The sequence below is a fragment of the Sturnus vulgaris genome, chromosome 2, assembly GCF_052056855.1.
Source record: "Sturnus vulgaris isolate bStuVul1 chromosome 2, bStuVul1.hap1, whole genome shotgun sequence".
Classification (NCBI taxonomy): domain Eukaryota; kingdom Metazoa; phylum Chordata; class Aves; order Passeriformes; family Sturnidae; genus Sturnus; species Sturnus vulgaris.
This window is the reverse complement of record NC_142244.1, coordinates 67,370,541-67,385,932: the sequence shown is the minus strand read 5'-3', so window position 1 is coordinate 67,385,932 and position 15,392 is coordinate 67,370,541. Positions and strand designations below refer to the sequence as shown.

The 15,392-nt window shown below is 33.5% G+C and overlaps 1 long non-coding RNA gene across 1 annotated transcript in view; it reads right to left on the bottom strand.

The window, feature by feature from the left end:
- Positions 1-5,302: 5,302 nt before the first annotated feature.
- Positions 5,303-15,392, bottom strand: part of LOC148224833 (uncharacterized) — a 42,666-nt gene continuing 32,576 nt past the window's right edge. The window contains exon 3 of the long non-coding RNA XR_015801969.1: positions 5,303-5,388. This is a non-coding gene — a long non-coding RNA (uncharacterized LOC148224833). The remainder of the gene's footprint in view (positions 5,389-15,392) is intronic.

The following is a 15,392-nucleotide window of genomic DNA, read 5'->3' as shown; positions in this document are numbered from 1 at the left end:
GGTTAGCAACCTGATATGGACATCTCAGATAGTCTAAAGAATCTGAAAAGAAACAGGATGTCCAAGTTTGAGGAGTTGTATCACTTGCAGAGAGACCATTTTTTTTCCTTTTGATTATAGTCAGGAGATGTACTTATTGTCTGCAGAATGTAACAGAAAAAAACACTCTGTAATACTTCTGTTATTAATAGAAAAAGATTGTAATCCCCAAAGAAAACTTAAAACATTTTTATTATAATCACAGTAGAAGAGTAATTCGTATATTATATTTATATTTAATGTGTTATATTTATAGAATATCGATACAATATAAAATGCATTATGTCTGCACCCTAAACACTCTTTTAGTAGCCTTATACAATGGATGTCATGATATTTTCTGTCATTAACTGTTTCAAAGGATTAATATTTTCCTGGATGTTTCCTGTGGCTACAATATGAGCAAATTGCTACTCATAGCAATTTTTTTTAATTGAGAAAAGGTTACTATTTCTTGAATTATGTATCTGTGTTCTTTTTCCCTATGGAAATTTTAAACATAACATGAGAGCTGTACTTCTGAGCACCCATAATAAGACCATGTATTGGTTACCTTGGCAGAACTCCCTGGAAATGCATTCAGGATTTTAGAGCAATACATTTTGTGAGTTACATTAGGCTCAGCTCTCAGCCAACACCCCCCAATTACCTGTCATGGATGGTGCTTTACCTTCAAATGAACTCCATGAAACCACTAGTGAAAAGGCAGTAGAAAGTTAAGGCATCAATTATCCAGTACTACAAAGTGCTTAAATGCAACTTTAATGCTTAGATAGATAATTTGGAACTGAAATTTAAAGCACAGTGTGCCCATTTTTAGCAAAATGTACTATATATTGGTAAAAAAAAAGGAGTTATGGAAGATATTGAATGATCAGAGACTTAGATTAGAAATAAAAGGCATATTTAATAGAAAAAGAGCACATTTCTGCAGGTGGAGGTACCTTTTGCAAGGCAAATATTCTGCAAGAAACAAAGTCTAAAATTCTTATATATGGGCATATATATGGCTACATATCACAAGGCTCTAGCAATACTAAAATACTGAAAAATTCAGGTTATTCACATGTCCAAATTCATTAGCTCTTCTGAGTACTCAGCAAACAGTAAGAATTATGTGAAACATCCTCAGAACAAGAGAACTAATTTGAAAATTCTTCTGCAGCCTCAGGGAAGCAGCATTCTGTACCCTTCTACATTGCTGTTGTATGTAAGAAAGCCGTAAGCATCACTAACTAAACATTTCCCCATCCTTGCTGCACAAAGCAATGCTGGGCACTGACTATAAGATTCCATGCTTTCAGAGGAAGACCTGAAAGACTACACCAGCCCTTTGCTCCACTTCTTATCTTCTGTTAACAGTAAAATAGCAATTATTATTGTTGATGTGCCAAATCATATAGTCTTGAGATTTAATATCTTGTGTTCTTTCTTTTTTTAATATCTGAGAGCAAAGTGAAGCGACAGATACTTATACTAAATAAAAGCAGTGAAAAAAGAGACAAAAAGTAAGTTCTGAAAATAGTCCTTTATATGTAAAGGAAGAGAAAATACAAATGTTCTTTTAGTGAACCTTTGTTAAAAGCAACCACTTTTGATTGAACTCTTATTCTTTTATCAGGAGTATATTAAACATAATAAAATGCACAGGGCAGCACACAGGAAAAAAATATTAAACTTTTCTGTGCAGGTAGACATCAATAGGTCATTACTTTACATTTACTATTTTTTCTTCTGCTAGACATAATTTGCTTTTGGAAAATAATCTTCTGCATTGCTCAGATGGTAATCATTTTTGGATTTTCAGAAGTACTTTTGGTACTGTCACAATCTAAAAATTTCAGAAAAAAATATTTTTTAACTCCTCTAAATAGTTTTTACTTGTGGTTTAATTTTAGCAAATAATGTATTTACTTAATATCTACTCTGCACATCTCTGGTACTTGAAATGAGCCATTAGATGACATATAGAAAATACTCCTGGGCTCATTTTACTGATGCATCTGCTTTAACTGTGCAAGCAAGTTGTCTCTTCAGAGGTAGTTTTGTAGTTTAGCATTCGGATTAATGAAAAAAATTCCTTGTCAGTTTCAGAAATGCACTTAGAAATTTCGTTTTTTCACAATGCCCAGAAAATCACTAACTGATCAAAGTGCTGAATGAAAGATTGAAACTTTAAGAAATTAAATGAACCTGATTTGACTTCTATCCCTTTAATTGCACATTTACAATATTTTCAGCCCATCCTCTTGCTTGATCCTTTCTCAAGAGCATAAGGCTCCAGGCACCAAACAATATACTCCACTTACAAATCTCCTTTATTTAGTAGACTTTAATATGAGCAGACAAAACTGGTGCATTCAAAAAGACTTAGTAAGGCAAAATATGATTAAGCTTCATTAATATAACAATAATATCTTTTACATGTGCATTCTTGGACTATATTGTCAAATGTTTTCAGGTAGTTTCTATTTAGTGAGCTTGCTGCTTCCAAGAGATTTAGCAGGAAACTGTAAAAGAATCCCTCACAATAAGATACTTATTGTCATTTGAAAGATGATTTTTGCAAGGTTTCAGAAAATAAGTACACACTTTTTTTAAAATATAATAGAATGGAAATTGCAAGTGAATCTGGCCTTGAGTATAAAACAGGTGCAGGCCAGTATTTTTAACTAGAGACTCACATAATAGCAAGATGATTGTTCTAGCTAATCTATCTATCTATCTATTCTATCTATCATCCTAGCTCTAGTTCTAGTTCTACTTTGGAAATTCCTAAAGAAAAGTAACTTGTGTGGTGAAATACAGTATCTTACACGATTTATAAGAATTCCATAGCATTATGTTTTTATGTGTATGCTTGAGTAAAATCTAGATATTTTTTTAAATTTCCTCTAAAAAAGTATACTCTGGAGAAGATTTTACCTAAAGCATTTCAAGAGAAGATTTCTGTTTTATCAGAAATATTGGGGTTTTTTTTCCAGTGCTCACCAAATGCTGCTAGTTTAGCTTGATTTATTCATTGTAAATGGCTTTGATCAGAATTGAAGTAACAATGAAAATAAATCAGGATTCATGATTTCATTCGTCAGAGGAAAATATACATCCCTCAATATTACATTAAAGTTAGGTTCTACTCTTAGTGGAACAACAAATGTTATCTTTTAAGGTATAGATTCTTTAGCAATATCAACACCAACAATTTAGTTTCTCACGTATTCACTTTTTTATCTTGATACATTAGTAGTCACTATTTTAGAAATTCTTGGATAGTACAATACCATTATAATTAATATCATGGGGATTTTTATGGAAATCAAAAGAAACTGGTAATGAATTGACAAAGAACACCATAAAAATATATTAATTCATATCCAAACACTTTCAATTTCTGAATACATATATCAGAAATAAATTACATAATAAATAACAAAACTTTAGAAAAACAACACAGAACAACTAAAACTAAGCATTTTCTTCTGTTTGTTTACAGTGCTAAACATCATTAAGTCAGTGAAGTCTTTGTGGACAAAGTTATAGAAAATGAAGATAAAAATAATGGAATACCACATGTAGAAGCATGAGATCAGAGAACCGATTTTTATAAATGGTTCTTTTTTTTTTTTTTTTGCCCACAGAAGATGTTGCTAGGAAAGGCATCTATGTACCAAGAAGTAAAGTACAGTATTAAATGCACAATCTCTTTCTTTTTCAAAAAAGGTGAAACTGTGAACTGAAAGTATTAAATATGTCCATAATTTTTGAGGGGGAAATAGGAAATTAATTTCATATTAGGAACCATATGCTTAAATTGCTCCAAATTTATGTCATTAGTTTTAATTTACTCACAGATTTATCTTAGGAGAAACTGAGCTTCCTCTTTGTTACAAGTTATCTATTTCTCCAGAGATCAACACATCTGGGTATAGTTAGTTCAAACATTGGAAATCAGACAGTATCTATATTTATTCAGACTGACTCTGTGCTATCTTCATGAGACATACGTGCAATACAAAACCTCTCCCAAAAAACATATCAATGTCATATTGGTGTAAAGAAAGATACAATAAGGAGATTACTCATTAATAGCTTTTAGAAGGCTGGAAAACAGTGAGCAGATTGAAATCCAGAAATCCAGAAGGATTCCTATAATAAGTGTTCAAAATAAGGCAAAATTAACCCAAGCATTGACATGCAGGCAGTTCAATGTGTGTACTGGGCCATTGTTTGCTCTTATTTCCTTACCCAGTTTAACAGCTGCCAAACTCACAGAGCCACAGCAGACAAGCTGCTTCCCCTGGCAACAGAGCTCACCTTTCAAGCTCTGCTTAAAATAAGCTATTTTCAAACACCAGCGTTCTAATAAATAGCGATGCTTTGACAGTCCTTCCAATGTGTGAGACAACCTAATTGACAGCAAACTAGCAATACCCAAATTCACTGAACTGTCTCTGCTGCTCTGGCAAGAATGCCAATATGGAGTTACATCCTGGTGTGTTATGGGAGTTCAGACAAGGCATCCTGCTCAGTACCCTGCACTGCAGGATGATGCCAGAGTCCTACCTGTCTCTTCTCTATCAAACAGAGGACTTGACAGCAGGAAATTAGTTGTTCTGTCAGAATGAGGTGAACTATGCCCTAAATAGAATAAGCATTCAATCCACCTGTTCCTGGATGAAATTCAGTAATTCAGTTCTTTTTTTATTTTCTTTTTTTTTTCTTTGATGTTTGTCTTCCAACAATTTGTGAAACCTTTCAGATGTATGGCCAGAACAAGAGAGATTGGTGTACATGAGCTACACTTGTATGAAGCCTCATCTGGGTATTGGAAACAATAGAACGATTCAAACCAAGAGGGATTCCCAGTTTCTTGGACAAGTAGAAATGCACTGCTGGCCAGACTATGATTTGCTACTTCCTATCCAATTCTACACTTGGCTTTCCTTGTAATAAAGTTACCACCAACCTCAGGTTCTTTTCTTTCTAGCAAAAGGACACAATAACATATTCCCTTCAGTTTACAGAGAAATAAAATATAAACATAAAAACTGTCCTGGTATAACTGGTGTAACTTTCTTACAAAAAAGTGTTATTTTTGTTTCTCTTTGTGCTAATAATATTGATCATATTCTATGGAGTGCTCACAGTACTGTTCCATTGGAATCTGTGTGCTTTTTATAGGAAGAATTTTCTATCTTTTACACATGGGAAAAGTGAGACACTGAGAGGAATTCCTTGCCCGGTATTATTCACTTTTTCACCTCCTTGACAGTACAGGTAGAGACCAATGCAGTGTTGTACTTCTTCTCATAGTTAAACAGCTTGTCTTCCTGTAATCCCATGGCAAAACTGTTCGCAAGAAAAAAAAAGGTAAAATATTAAATTTTGGAGTCCTCTTAAATACAGAAGATTTGAAAGGACTCTCTTGATAACACATAACTATGAATCAAAGTTCACAGACAAAACCAGCTTTCTCTTTCAGTTACTACCACAACATTATAATTTAAAAAAATTAGCAGTTAAATTAACAGAGGTAAAGAAACTATTATAGCCATTAAAATATTTGTTCCTTAAATTATAATAACATTTATGCAGACTTATCTTCAGCTCTGCAAACCTTTTTGTTGGGCATTTTTTGAAGATTAGTGTAAGCATCTTCATAAAGTGTCATTCTAAAGGAGATGAATGTGGATGGCTAATGAGCAAAGCAGTAACAGTAGAGTACTGTTTTCAAAAGCTGAACCTCTTGAGCATATTTGAAGAATGCCTTTATTGTTTTTCTAAATCAAAACCAAGACAAAACAAAACAAAATCTGAAAAAAAGAGCTGAACTATGTTTGACTTTCCTAGTTTAAAGGGAATTTAAATTTTAATTGAACAGTGTTTCATAATAGCTTACAAGTAATAATTGTTCCAATTGCTGTACTGTATAAATGGAAATTGGAGATTAAAAGTCCATAGAAGAAAGACTCTGTAGGATCTTTTGTTAGGTATATTGCCATAGCTATCATACTCTTTCTATAAGATAGGTCAGAGAAGCTAGGTCAATTTGAAATATATAGAAAGCATTAGATAAAATATGTGACAGTAAGTCATCAGGGCTGCACAGCATCTCCCTGAGATATCTGGAAACCATCAAATATAAAACAGCAGAATTGCTGACAATGTGTGTGCAACTGATCTTTAAAATGAACTAAAGTGAGACATCAGTAATTTCAGCATCACTATCATCACTCTGACAAAAGGAGTGTCCAATGCAATCTCCAGTACTATGAATGAATCTAGGCTTTTTCAAGTAACCTTGAGCATGAATAAACACAAGTCCTACTCAGGAGCCTGCTTCAGAGTAGCCTGCAGGTGGATTTCTGTTCCCCCATGGACTTCCATGGGCTGGAGTGGCACAGCTGCCTCATCATGATCGGCTCCACAGGCTGCAGGGGAATCTCAACTCCGTTGCCTGAAGGACCTCCTTGGTGCCTGCAGAGCTGCTGCAGATGTGTTTCATATATTCTCACTCCTCTTTCCAGCTGCATGTGCTGTTGCACAGCAAATTTTTCCCCTTCTTGAATGGGTCAATCCAGGGCACTACCACCATCTCTGATGGACTCATCCTCATTTAGAGTGGGTCCCTCCTGGAGCCATGTGGCATTGGCTCTGTCAGATGCAGGGGGAGCTTCTGGCATCTTCTCACAGAAGCCACTCATGTTGTCCCTCCAGTACCAAAACCTTGCTGCATAAAGCCAATACAGGTCTGTTCTCGCAGCTATCTTACTGAAAAAAGTGAAGGGATCTGCTTTTCCTCTTTGTTAAAAATGGAATTGGAAATGAACTAAATAAGCCACAAGGCCAACTTTTCAGTATGCCAGTTTAGTTTCAGCTTAGAAGTGAATCGAATCAAAGTTAGAAGCAGAACAATTTAAGGAATTAAGGGAGATGATAATGACTTCTAGAAAAATTATATGAGAGAAGTAGGAAAGAAATTATTATACCAAAAGATTAAATAAAGAGAAGGGTTGTATAACATAGGAGGATTGCATAATATTTAGAATACTGCTGAATTGAAATAAGATTAGAGTGCTAGAGAGCTAACTCACACTGGAACTACTGAAAATCAGCTTTTTCAGTTTCCATTTCACTGTCCCAGAACAGTCACTCCCAGAGGACAGGCAAGAACTTTTATCCCAGGATATGTAAGAAAAGATTACAACCCTTTTATCTTCCTTGTTCCGAGGTTAATTTTAAGATTTGGCAGCAGCAGTTGAAGTTATGACAGAGGTGAGTCACAAATAGGGTGGGAGACAAGCAAGAATATCAATCTCAGTAGAAACAACTAGTTCCTAGAAAAAAATGGTGTTACATTGAAGTACTTAAGCTTGTGGTAGCTAAAGTCTGTCATGCATTCGGAGCAAAAGCAAAGAATTATTTTCAGTTAGAAGAAACTGAATAGTATTCATTCCAAATTGCTGGAATGTGATGAAATATTTGCTACTACACAAATGCATATTCAGTGTATTTTACATGAGTAGTAGATTGTTATCTTACTCATCAATGTAATAATAACATTGAGTTTTGGCATTTAAAACCTCCCCTCCATCTTATTTTCTGTGTTAACACTTTCTCTAACTCTCCTAACTCATATCAAAACCATGAAATTATATGCCTGTCTTACATTGTCTATGCTCACTATATTAATTAGCATGACATAATTATATAGGGTATGGTCATGATGCACTTTCTATTCATTATCTTTGTGTGCACTTACATTTTTTCAGGAAGAACGTTTCACACAAAAGCAGTAATTGAAGTATTCTTTTTTTTTGTCTGAAATATGATTGGAGGGTTTGAATCCATAGTCTGAATTGGACTTTTTTTTTTTTTTTCATGAGATTGATAGCAACTAAAGATAATGTAGAGGTTTTGAAGGGTTTGCCATGCTGTAGAATTTTTCCAGTGGCAATACTGGAAGCTGAAAAGAAACTACAATTTATTTTAGAATATTTTTAAGGAGAAAAATTGGTATAAATTCGAAATCAAAACATCTTTTCTTGCTTTTCTTCTACAAATCTATTTTTAAATGTTGATTCTAGAGATACTATAAATATTTATTGATTTTTCCTGGTAAATATTAGTGTGCACTCCGAGGTTATTTAGGTATTACTGTTGAAAAAACATTAGTATCTATTTGTGTCATACTCATGAGCCATATGCAATGCATTTCCCTTGTATTAGACCACACAAGCACCTACCCTAAGAAACTAAATGTTTTGCAAAATGTATATTATTCTGAATCATAAATCATCTTTTAGGTTTTCAAGTACATAGATTAGTAATCTGCAGATTATCTAACTTTTTCCTTAGGAATATAAAATAAAATTGGGTGTAAAATAATAAGCCTATCCAGAATGGCATGAATGAACTCTAATTATTTTTTCTACTTTTGCTTTATCTTTTTCTTATGGGGATGCCCTCTGGGCTACAGCTTATTGAAATAAAAATTTACTGAGTCAGGACTTGATGTTATGTGGCTATCTTCTTAAAATGCCTTTAACTTAAATTAATTTTTGTTTCTAATTCTCCAATACAGAAAAAAATCACTATGTTAGTTATAAGTTTTAAATAACTAAATCTTGTGTTATTTAGCATGGCTGAAGTGTATATATTTGTAATATGTAAGTGTATATATTTTATGGTCTGCACTCAATGAACTTAGAAGATAGAAAAAGGGAAATCAGTTCATGAAAAGCATAGAGGAAATGTTGATACAGCATATATATACACATATATGCATATATACATATACAGTTGATTGTAAGGCAGTTAGCTTACTATAAAAATTTTAAAATATTTTGTATTTTAAAGGACTGAGATCATTGTAGATGTTTGCAAAGTGCTTTCTTCACTGTTAAGGATAGCATAAAAAAGAAAATTGTGGATGCTGCTTAAAACTCTGTGACAATGAAAGTTGGAATTACTGGTGTAGGAAAGGTCAGTCGATTTTTTCCTGACTCATGAAGCAGAGAATGGAAATAACAACCTAAAATTAATTTTGATTTTATGTGTTAGATAAAGGGAAGCCAAAGGAGAGGTGTACCATTATTATTAGAGTTGGTTATTATATTGTCAATTTTCAATTTGTTTTCATAAATTCTGCTAGAAGTAAGAACTTCCATTCAAATGAATGAGATATTTTGTGTAATTGGATGTAATATCAGCTCTACCTTGCCATAACTCTAACAAAGTTAAAGAAAATAGAATAAAATGGCTACAGAAATTTATATTTTTTAGTTCTCCCACTGCTGGGACTGCTCAGGAGGAAAAAAAGAAAGTGAGGATGTCAGACCCATTTTCTCATTAGCTTACTGAGAAACAGATGTGAGAGGGTTCATTTTGCTAATTTTTCAGCCAGCGGGGGTTGTTGCAATTCTACTAACAGGCATAGAAGATAACAATGGAAAAAAATAATAACTATATATCAGTTCTATTGGCTAGAAGGTTATTGTAGGCTGGGGTGATAAGCAATACACTTTCACAGGAAACTGACAGAGTAAGTAATTTGGGGGCTATGTTATTGCAGTAAATTCTACTCAAAATAAGAAGAATCAAATGAAAAAGAATACCTTGTTTCCATCAGATAGTCTTTCAAAAAACCCAAAACGCAACTCAGAGATATTAGGGAGTGCTAATTAATGGTGCTACTCAAATATCTTACTGTCATGAAAGAACAAAATAAAAGCATAATCACTAAAATAAATCATTTCAATAGAGACTTAATCTTTCTACTTACTTATTTGTGAGAACAATAAAAAGGATTTAGAAAATTATTCCCAGTTCTTGTGGTTCAGATCTACACTGATTTCTACTGGAGTCACGTTTAAACATCTAAACCCAGAAAAAGAGACTGTATTGCAGTGTATAATGACATTCTAAATTTCAAGGTCTGACAAATGTTTTCAGAAGATATCTACACGTTTGGACACATTTTTCAAAGGAAGTGAACACACACAGTTCTACGAAACTGCAGGATATGGCTGGTCTCTCCAGATATGGAAATAAACTGGAGTCAGTATATCTTGTCAGGTTCATAATCTTCAGGTTTTTTTGTGCTCAGTTAAAGACTTAAGGGGAAAGAGGGAAGAAAGAATCTTGATTCATGTCTGTGTCTCACCTGCATAAGGTCATAACAAGGCCAATAGCTTAAGATCAGAGATCCTGAAGCTATTCTAAGAGAGTTGTGGGGAAGTATCCTGGGTTTTATAATCTCCAGAGATCAAGGTGAATTTTTGTTCATTTTTAAATTATTATATTTCTTTGCTAAAATTTTGGAGTCACAAATAAATCTGAAAATAGATTGTTCTTCTATGAAATTAGGTATGGCAATGAGCCTTTTCATAGCTTGAAAATATAGAATGGTGAGAATAATAATGTGCAGCAATTATTTAGGGTAGTGCTTCAAATCATTTTATTAACATTTCATCCACTTCTAGAACTGCTTTTACATACACTACTAGCATTAAAAACATAATGACAAAACCTGTACCTGTTAAATTACATGTTCACAATTTACTCATCTAATAAATGAAATGAAAATAGGGAATACATAGAAAAAATAATTAAAATTTAACAATAAAAAAAACTCAACACCCTCAACCTGGCTGCACTAAAGATTTGATGAAGCATCTTGCAAATCAACAAACTCAGATTCTAGTAGGCAGCTAAATAAATGCACTGTAAAATTAAGGCCCTTTTATTTAAGAAAGGTGAATTGTATTATACTCAATGCACTAAAGAACATTGTAATGTGCTTTCGGTAATTGATTCAGAACATTTAATTTTAGGTAACCAACTATGCAACCATAAAACAACCAGATCTTGACTAAGAACCAATCTGGAGGAGCTATTTAATGAAAAAAATATTTTTACTCTAAATATTGCTCTAAATATTACTTGTGAAATTTAAAAATCTTTCAAAATAAAAAGAGGAGCCCAAGGTATGCAGTTAACTTAAAGGTAAGTATTTATTTTTCTTCTAGGTAAAAAATTTTGGTCAGTACCACAGAGATTAGACCAGTGATTTCTTACAAGTTCTAAATTTTCGAATTTGTACCTCAGATAAAATATTTAAACCTAATATTTGCAAATGCATTCCTCTCTAAAGAAATTTAAGGCCACATCCATAAGTGATGTGAAACAATGAGACTGTAAAAATTAGTGGGGGAATACAAACCTGGTTCTCAGAATCATGCACAAAATTCAGAGTTCATTGCTGTCTGAATTAAATACAGAGTTTTGTTTGAACTGTCCCTTTCATGGATTTCATGACAATTTTTTCAATTTTTTTATAGGTTTGCATTTGCTTCTAATCTTAATTGATTTTCTGATTGCTTTTTGTAGCTGTATTTGTTCTAATTAAATGCTTAGCCGAGTAATAATGATGATCTAATTAAGATGTTCCAGTTAATCTTTATTTGCAGTAGTTGTTTGGGTTTTTTTTAAGTTGCTTTATATAAGGAAGCTTTAATAATTTGTTTGGTATTGTTGATACTGATCTCTACTTCCTCCAATTCATTCTTCCTCCCATACAGTTTTTCCCTTTGACTTAGGATCTCAAAATACTAAAATAAGTTAGAGGGTCGGTTCCCAGCTCTTCAAAGACCCGCTATTATATTCTTACAGAAAAATGCTCTCTCTGTTATGACAGCAGATTTCCTGGGTTTTGTGACTGGAGCTTCAGAGAAAATTTAGCAAAGATTCAGTGTTTAAATGTATTTCAAGCGCATGTACAGAAAGTTATAAAATTTCTTAGGTCTGACCTCTTAGGCTGAGTTCACTTGGTCTGCTCAGGCTGGAGAAGAGAAGACTGAGGGGAGATCTCACAGCTGTCTACAGCTTTCTCATGAGGGTAGAGGAGGGGCAGGCAATGATCTCTCCTCTCTTCTGCCCAGTGACAGGACTCGAGGCAATGGCATGAAGCTGAGTCAGGAGAGGTTCAGGTTGGATATTAGTAAAAGATTCTTTTTTTCCAGAGGGCTGTTGTGCACTGGAAAAGCCTTCCACCAAACCTGACAGAGTTCAAGAATTGTTTGGAAAATATTCTCAGACATATAGTATGATTTTTCAATTCATATTATAAAGGGACAGGAATTGGATTTGATGATCCTTATGTGTTCCAAGATATTCTGTGATTCTGTAGTTAATTCTCTAGTTAATTTCATAGTTAATTTGGCATGATACCTGTGCCAAACCGTGTAATGTTTCTGCATTGTGATACAGTGGGTGGCCAGGACTGGGAGAAGCTCAGTGTTATGTAAACCCAAGTTAACACTTTTGCTGTGTTTCATCTGAACTAGTTGGTCCAACAAGACTGCAAGTATCACTTTCAGAAGGACACATTAGTTAAACTACCCTTGACTTTGGCTTCTCTATCTTAAAAAAATCTTTAATGTTGTCCTCCAACTCGTCCCAAAGTCATGTGTCATGTATCAGGAGACAAAGGCATGACTTAAATCTTCTGTTATCGAAGTTTTCAGACAAATCATAACTGCATCCCAAAACTCTCATGGACATAAACTAAGTCCACTTGAACTATTTTGTAATAGGTGTATTAGTGCTTGGGAGTCCCAGCTGTAAATGTTATGTATTACCAATATAGACAATCTACTTTAAGATGAATTCCATGTAATCTGTACCTTTCATCCTGAAGACTGTGGATCTTTTCTTGGACAGAGTAATTTAGCAGCATGGATCTAGACTCATTTATGCACTTCCCCATAGGAACTACTTTTATACCATTTCTTGACATAGAAAAACCTCTCACATTTTAAGGGTAGAGACTTTCTGTCTGCAAAATGCTGGAAGCCATGGTGAATTAGAAAGGATATGTGTTACCTGCAGCAAACTGGATTTACATAATGTTATCAGAAGTATTGCCACATTATTCTGTAATTTCTTCTGCCAGTATACGTATCAATCCACACAAAAAAAAAGGAAAAAGAAACAAGGAACAAGAAAAAAGAAAAAAAAAAAGGAAAAAGACAAAAGAAAAAAGAAATAAAAGAAAAAAAAAAGAAAAAAGGAAAAAGAAAAAAAAGAAAAAAAGGAAAAAGAAAAAAGAAAAAAAGAAAAAATCTTTAAAGACTCTTATTGAATCAGATACTTCTTTGTATCACACACATCATTATGCATCTGTAATGATGGTTTCCCTGTGGTAAACTGAGAAAAATTATACAAAAACAAGTATAACTTACTTCTGAAATATATCACTCATTACCCTACTTGTCCTTTGTTTTCCCATTGATTGTGAAAATTGAACGTTAGTATATGATTATATTCTCCTTCCGAATTTACTCATACATTAGCTCTCTTACTAATATTGTTTCATCTTCAACTCAATAAGGAAAATGAATGCTAGCTCTCTCAGATATTAGTTTTACACACATAACTCTACCTGAATCCTCCTCTTTCCTGAGAAATTGCTTATAAAAAATTATAAGAATTTCCCTCTGCTAAATAAATAATATAAAATTTTGTTTATTCCGGGTTCAGAAAAGCCATTTTTAACAAACGTAGAGGGAATAAACTTGTCTACTCAGGTGCCTTAGGTTATCACCTTAATCTGCCCCCAAAATGTTCTGTATAGGGACCGGTCTTTCAGAAGTGCTTAGCCATAACTGTCTTTTCTATCAGGATGTCTCAGACACCAAGAGGAAAATAGAGTACATAGTGAAGAAGTCATGACTCAGATGTTGAACCTGAGATTCCCAAGAAGTCATAAAGCACGTGATCCATGCTCCATGAGGTTGGAACAGGACGTGTGGGAGCCATGAGCCATGGCTCTATTTTAAAGAACCAGATGGAATTAGGTGGATTAGTGTAGTGCTTTTAAAACATCACTAGTTTTCTAAGTTCAGACAACTCTAATATTTCAAACAGTGCTAAAAAACGAAAAGTAGGCAACTGAATTAAGCCTAGGAGCTTAATTGAAAACCTCCTCTGCTGACTAAATGAAGAGACTTTTTTCAGCTTCTTAACCTTCCACACATACAAGTTTGAAATGTTTTAGGATATCTGGACGGTTTTTCAGGTGCCATTTAAAAAAATAATTTAAATCCATTAGATATCCCTCTTTTTTCTTATTACTGCGGTGTATTGTGTTGCATAATATAAAGACTTCATATAAAGACTTCATATAAAGCCTTAAAGAAAGCTGATATAGGCGAGACAATTTCAATGTATTAACAATAGTAGTACGTTTGTTTTAAACTCACACCACAATATGCATATATGTTAGCCATGAATTTATGATCTCATGTCTACTGAAAACTCAGTGAGAACCAATGTAGAGATAATATTAAAAAGCAAAAAAATAGGAGGCAATATTCCTCAGGTGAAAAAGGTACAACATCACATGATGTTTTTTTACTGGATAGACCAGATTGCCTTCACATTCAGGTAATGTGATTCTGATGAGCTTTCTCCTCTGAAGCTTTATGCAGTGGGAAAGATCTATTGATTGCCTTAATTTCATGTTTTGCAAAACATTTTACACACACTTCCTGTATTACGAAAATTCATAGTCTGTTTCTGCAGGCTTTCCTTTAAAATCTCTACTTTTAGATATTAACAATTCAAGAGGAACGTAATTTTCATCTGCGTAAAATTATTCACAGTATTCATTTTTGCTTCATCTTAAATAGATTTTATACAGAAATGATCTTAAATTTAGAAAGTATGTCTTGAATTTAATTTTCTAGACTTACAAAAATGAGGTTTAAATATGATTATGAAAACATGAAACATGGCGAGCATTAATTTAACATATATGCTATCAGATTTAACAGTTGTTTCCATAAATCTCTGCTGTCTGAGAGAAAAAAAATAGAACTTTATAATATATGACTATCATTTTAATTATGTTAGTGTCAACTTTCATATGGTGTTAATAAATGCTTGTATTTATATAGTGCACTTCACTAATATTTAGATCTTGATACAATATCAAATCTCTCTGTTATGCAGAATATACAGTATGTGGGACAAGAGAGGGAAAGTACCATATTAAATTACTGCAGGAATTTTACATTTGTGTAGAATTATGTCATCATTTATGCAGTAAATTTCCCAAAACTTCCCCATGATCTCTCTCTGGGCTTTAACTGATTGGTATATAAAACTGATACAATGAAAGAAACCAGGTCAAAAGTATCACATATCCATACAGTCACTGTATGGTACAAAATACCCTTTTGGCCAATTGGAGTCAGCTGTCCCAGCCACTTCTCCTCCTAACTTCCTGCTCATCCCCAGTCTGCATGATGGGGTAATAGAGTGGTATGAAGAGAAAGCCTGTTCAGCAA